The 6,890-nt window shown below is 28.5% G+C and overlaps 1 protein-coding gene and 1 pseudogene across 1 annotated transcript in view; one reads left to right on the top strand and one right to left on the bottom strand.

The window, feature by feature from the left end:
* The window catches only part of LOC142330526 (uncharacterized), a 28,332-nt gene extending 22,444 nt beyond the window's left edge, over nt 1-5,888 (bottom strand). The window contains exon 1 of the mRNA XM_075375861.1: nt 5,874-5,888. The gene's annotated coding sequence lies outside the window, so the exon portion shown is untranslated. The remainder of the gene's footprint in view (nt 1-5,873) is intronic.
* On the top strand, nt 548-3,222 carry LOC142330348 (uncharacterized; annotated as a pseudogene).
* Nucleotides 5,889-6,890: the final 1,002 nt, after the last annotated feature.

Below are 6,890 nucleotides of genomic sequence, written 5' to 3' on the forward strand. Positions count from 1 at the left end.
TGGCTACTTAGTTCATTTTTGTTTTATTCCTTTTGTTGCTTTTCATTTTGTATGTTGCATGTTGGACTCACTTTTTGCCAATAAGTAGGTAGTCTTGAATGCAGATCCTTGTATTGATCAATCTTGTTTAAGACCTCAGTTATTGTTTTTATTTATTTAGTCTTGTGTAAGACTTTCACAGTTTTGTTTTAGTTTGTTTAGGTAGTAGTACACCGATGGGAATGTCAAAGTAGCTTCTCTACAGTATAAGCGCATATATAAAGGATTTCTTTACTGTTCTACGAACTTTCTTCACATTAAATTAGGTCACTCAGTTTCTCTGTTAGTAAGGGTTTTTTTCAAGGAGGTACAATATTTTCTACACAAACAAATACCTAAATTAAATTCTACATTGATATTATGTATGTACACACACACACACACACACACACACACACACACACACACACACACACACACACACACACACATTATACATATATATATTCTTTTTTTTTAAATCATGATTCAGATTCATAAATCATTTGAATGGATTGAGGATAAAAATTATTTGAAATGATGGAAAAAGGAAATGAACATATTAATAAAAATTATGCTACAGAATCAGATACTATATTAGTATTAGGTAATGCTGGAGCAGGCAAAACAACATTTGTTCAATTTATGACTGGAGATAATGAGAAATTGATTTCAAAAGAAATTGATAGTGACACTGCTGAATACCTGATTGAAGATGGCAATAAAATTGGAACATCAGCTACTGAATCAAACACTTTGTATCCAGAACAAGAACTACAGAATTCCAAAACATCCTTCTCAGATACTCCTGGTTTTAGTGACACACGAAGTCCAACATATGAAATTATTACCTCTTATGTTTTGAAAAAGTATTTAAAAGATATAAAAACAGTGAAAATAGTTCTGTTAGTGACATATAATTCTGTCCAATTAGGAGTTTATAAAGATGATTTTATAAATTTATTAAAAAATTTAAATAGCTTTTTAAAAAAATATTGAACATTTTAAAAACAGTATTGTCTTGGTTGCAACTAAGGTGCCAAATCTGTATAAAGCTACAAACATGAATACCACATTAATATCTAGTGAGAATATAATAAAAAGTATTGCTAAATATTTTTATGAAGTTGAAAGGTCATTGAAAGATAAAATATTTAAGATTATAATTAATCATTATAAAACTGAAATTAATAATTACACTGACATTTATAAATTATTATCTGATCTTAAAGGAGATCTAATAAGATTACAAACATTAAAAAGTGATTTAGAAAATACTCACGGTTGGATTGATTATAATTCTTATTTAAACAACTTTTTATCAAACGAAAATATTACATTGAAAGATAATGTTAATTTTGAAATAAATGAAATATACAATTAAGTAAATAAAATGGAACTTTTTAGCGATACAAGTGTTGTGTTATCTCCAGTCATGTGGGCTGCAAAGATGACCCCTGTCATCAATTACATTAAAGATTCTGTATTGTGGTATGATATATTAAGAAAAATATTTATTTATCATCTTATAAAGTTCAGGAATTAAAGCTGAAACTTTATAATGAGACAGTTTATGAAAATAATCAGGAAAAGGAATCACTATATAAAATATTGTTATCAAATTCTGAGTTTTTGTCTGATAAATATATCAATGAATACTTCAGAACTGTTTCATTAACAGATAAAAAAATTATGGAACTGGAAGATGTAGTATCACTAAAAATGAAGCTGTCATAAAATATACATGTAATAGTCACGGTGAAATAAAAATCACAGGAGTTTTTGTTAAAGTTACTGAAATAAATACAGAAGCTCTAATTAAACATTACTGTGGAGGGAAAACGCTGGGAGTTATTGTTATTAGAGCAGTAAACACAGTATTCATAGATGGAGATTTTGATTCCAGTGTGTTTAATGATATTGATATGATAATAATGGTAACAAAATAGGAAGTAATTGAAGCAAGAAAAATAAATTTTGACGGCAATCCTGGACTAAATCACATAGAATTACCTATTAATTCATATACTTCAGATGAACAGAATGGTGCTAATGGTTTACCAGGAAATCCTGGAAAAAATGGAGAAAATTTTTTGGGAGTTGGCATAGATTTCATTAATGGATTGGCTTTAAGTGTAACAGCAAATGGTGGTACTGGTGGTGAAGGGCAGGATGGTGAAAGTGGGAAAAATGGAAGAGAAGGTAAAAGTGCATCTGAGTTTATTGGAAATATAATCTCAGAAATAAATACTGATCTTCCAGAACCACCACCTGATACTCAAGATTGGTATATTTTTAATAACTCTACGTATAGTTGTTATTACTATGAGTGGAATTCAGGTGCGAAATCCATTGAAACTGCACTTAGTGATGCACTGCTTATTGTTAGTAACAACCGTAGTGAATCATTAGATGATAATCAGTGGAAAAAACACAATGTACGTAGGTCTCAGCTTCTCAAGGATATTAGTGAAAATTATTGGTCTACTGTATTAAGAATATATACTTGTACTGGAGAGGATGGTAGCAATGGGGGTAATGGTGGCAATGGAGGATCTGGTGGAATTGGGGGAAACCCTGGTAAAATTTTAATCAATGAACTAGGTGATCCTTCTAACATACATACTGAGAGTAATTATGGCTCTAATGGAAATCCAGGGAGAGGAGGTGTTGGGGTTAATAAAGGAAAAACCAGAACTTCTGTATCATGCCATAAAATAAAAATAGGTTGCGATTACAATTCACGTAAAATTTATTGGAGATGCACTGAAGATGCCTTATATGAAAGGAACGTTTTCATAAATGGATTAGCAGGTCTGTCAAACTATACAAGAGATGGAATTTTACGACCTGATTCATTAAGGAAGTTTAATTATTTCTCGACGGTTCTTGATTCTTTTATAGAATTAAAAAAATACATAAATAATAGATTTTTATCACAATCCACATCAAAATTTCAATCTCTTATTCTAAATAAAAACACTGAATTATTCCAAGATGATGTATGGATGTCTACGATGTTGAATAATTTACATTTGGCAAATTAAACAAAAAATAAGAAACACATGTTAAAACTATTTATATACTATATTTTAAAATATATATACACTAGCAAATACATATATATATATAAATATATATAAAATATAAATATATATTAAAATATATATAAATAGCAAAATTACACGATTTAGTGATAACACTTTCTAAAAATTTATATAAAGTCTTTGTATTGTGAAATTTGTAATGTGTTTACTTATTTTACTCATATAAGGCTTTAAGATATTACTATCTGCAAATTATAAGTGTTCAAATAATGTCTTCTTTTTTAAGATATCAATTTTTTATTGTAATGACTTATTTTATTTATTCATTAAGTTGTTTAATAAATAAAATACACAATTATAAGATATTTAAATCTGCCAAAATTATGTTATGATACCATAGTTTAGTCAGTAAACTATTTAAATATTTTTTTCAACATTATTAATTTCTATTTCCTGAGAAAAAATAACTGATTAGACGTTAAATTAAGTAATTATGTTGATTTCTTTTTGTAAAACGTCCCCTGATCCTGTGACAGCATAATTTCTTATTTTTTTAATTTGTTACTGATGAACATATTGCTCTTTACTACAGTTATTTACAGTGCACAAGGGAGGTAACATGTATTGGTTTTATAAGCAACTTAAAGGTTAATATTTCTAAATTTAACGATGTATTAAATCTTTATTAGAAGGAATTAGAAGAATTTCAAAATTAACAATTTTCATGTTTTCAATTTGAAATAGTTACAGTTACTGTCTAACCTGCAATATTTTGTTTATTTTTCTTACCATAGCAACTGGCAACTATGACTCATTACCGAAGCAAATAAAATGTCTGCAATAATTGTACAGTAACTTTTTCAGTGATTTTTTCTTAACTGAACAATTACTATTTAACCAATATACAGTTTGTTTTCTTCTATTATAAAAAGGTTCTGTAATTAGCTTATTAAGACCATTCAATATTAATAAATTTAAACTATTTTATAAAAATCATTGTTTTAGTAGCAACAAAGATACCAATGTGACATTCAAATAAAATTATACAGTGTAATTGCATGATGTAAAAATTATAACTCCGATAATGTGCTCAACTTTCATTCATGAAATACTTTTTCATTATTAATTAAAATTTATTTTTATTTTATCCAAAATGGTCAGCAATTAAAATTATGTGAAAATACTCTAACCTACTTTAATATCAAGCTGAACTATTTTTAATAAATTATAGTATTCAAAATGTGTATCAAGGAGTTTTAATTAAAATCTTTATGCACAAAAATAGTTCTATATTTAATAGTTATTAAAATGATTGAAGAATAAGAGTACACCCAAGATCCATTTACAAAAATTCTATTTAAAACCTTAATTTTCGTAATGGCCTATTCAATTGTTATACAATTATATCAGTAGAAATTATTTCTCAAGTGTCTCTTGATTATTGTGTACAACTGAAATGTCAATTTAGGAGTAGAGTTTTAAGTAATGTTTTATAAACAATTATTGCATTTAATCGTAGTTTTCAAATTTATTTAAAAACATTATGATATATGTTTTAATAACAATATATTTATTAAATGTGGTTCATTATATGTATTAAACTGTTACTGTTATTTTTAAATAATTAATTTTCCAGGTTGATCTATCTTGGACTGAGCATATTAAAATATGCTGTTCCTCTTGGCCATAGATGTTTTTTATTTTTATTTTCTTACTTGAATGTCACTTAACTAAATAATTAGGGTAGAACATTTCATTTTTAATTATTTCTATCAAATCTGAATAATCATTTTATTTTTATAAATTTTTAGTTTTATTCTATATAGTATAGTATTCTATATAGTGGTGAGTGCATGCTCCTAAAAAATGGCTGCCATTACATTATAGTTCTCTTTTCACAACTAAAAAGTGCATATAAACCATTATTATGATTAGTAACCATAGAAAATAAACTGAAACAATCATCTGGTTTATGATAAACGAATTATCTAGTTCAGTGGAGAATAAGAAATGTAATGTGGAGAATAGAAATTTTATAAACTGAAGTATCTTTTTGAGACCATCCGACATGGATTAACATTATAAGTTAAACTGTTCTAGGAAGAAATCTCATTTCCATTATAATTTATCCAGTGGCTAAATATGGTAGAATGGAGATACATATTCCTATTATAGGTTACCTCTTTCTTATGGGATATGAATATTTAATTTGGTGTTTTGAAATGCTTATAATTATTATTCAGTATAGTGCATGTTGAAAAAACCTGCATAGCAGGACAATTTTTTTTTCTTTTATTAATTCTCCATGTAGGCTTGATGTTTGTGTGTGGTAACATAAATGGGTATTTTGTAGAGTATGAAAAATGACATATTTGACCGGAATTCGACCTGGGACTTCTGGATGAAAGACCGAGACACTACCACTGAACCATAGAAATCAGCGTATAAAGAAATACTTTAAATATATAAAATATAAGTAATTTTAAATTATAACCTATACGGAAAATTTTATGATAATGAAACACTATGAATATATAATACAGTGAATATCAAACTTATACATTAAACTAAAATATTTAGTTACTTATTAAGCTGCCGATCATTGTAACACTAAAATACACAATATTTAATTAAAAAATAATAAAAATTATTTAAAAAATATATATGATCCCTAGTGGTGGCTAGTTCGTAGGTGAAATCGAGCTCGTTCGCGTTCTGATTATTGACATCGGCTGGCGGCCCGTTATTAATTAGATAACCAGGACCGGAGATAATTATACCTCCGGGTTGGTCTAGTGGTGAACTCACCTTCCACAAGGTATCCACGAGTTTCAAATAACCATACATTCCAGGAATGGTCGAACTGAGATTGTACAAGACTACACTTCATTTACACTCACACATATCATCCTCTGAACTATTATCTGAAAGGTATTGTTGGAGGCTAAACAGTAAAAAGAAAACACAAAGAATCCGGAGATAATTTAGTACAGGAATATAACTGGGTAGGGGATCTGTGGCGTAAAATACAAATAAATGTTCAATATTGAAGAGTACTCCAGTACTGAAGAATGAGCGTCTGGGAACTAAATAAAACCATTGTACGCTTGCACGACTATAATCGTGATGGTGGGGGATGTTTATTTTACTCGACACATAATCAAAAGAACGGTTATTTTCGCAACACAAGTTGAAATTTACAGACGATTGTAGAAAATTTATATAGAAATCAGTGTTCAAAATACAAAATCATAACGCTTCTACTGCATCGGTTTAACACGTGATTTATCCCTACTATTACACTTACACCTGCGCAAGTGACGCTTCTTTATATTTAGTTCTACCATTCATTTAGTGGCGCTAGTTTATACTTCAAGTTTTGCCAATTCCAATATTTGGGATCCTTATCCACAAATATTGACATCAGTGAGAAATATTCATACCGCAAGGAATATAATTGAGCTGGAATACTTATACTAAAATGAATTTCCTACTATTAATAAAAATTTGTTGCCTAGAGTAGAACAACATTTCTCTCAACGCGGTCGACTTCCCCAACAGGCAGCAGGATGAACAGTCGCGTCGTACCTGGTAGCCTACACAACTCTCCTTGACACTAGCTATTTCGCTCCACCTATAGTTACAAAGCTAACGATTTTCTAGAAAAATTTAATGTATTGTAATTAATTAAAAATATTTAATCTATTTCAAATGAAAAAAAAATCATTTTTATTGTAATTAAAATGGAAAAATGCAGGAGGCATTTTATTTCCACGCGAATTAAAAACTCTTACTTGAGCAGCCATGCTGGAAGTTTTATGCTGA

The sequence above is a fragment of the Lycorma delicatula genome, chromosome 9 (assembly GCF_047948215.1).
Source record: "Lycorma delicatula isolate Av1 chromosome 9, ASM4794821v1, whole genome shotgun sequence".
NCBI classification, from domain to species: Eukaryota; Metazoa; Arthropoda; class Insecta; order Hemiptera; family Fulgoridae; genus Lycorma; species Lycorma delicatula.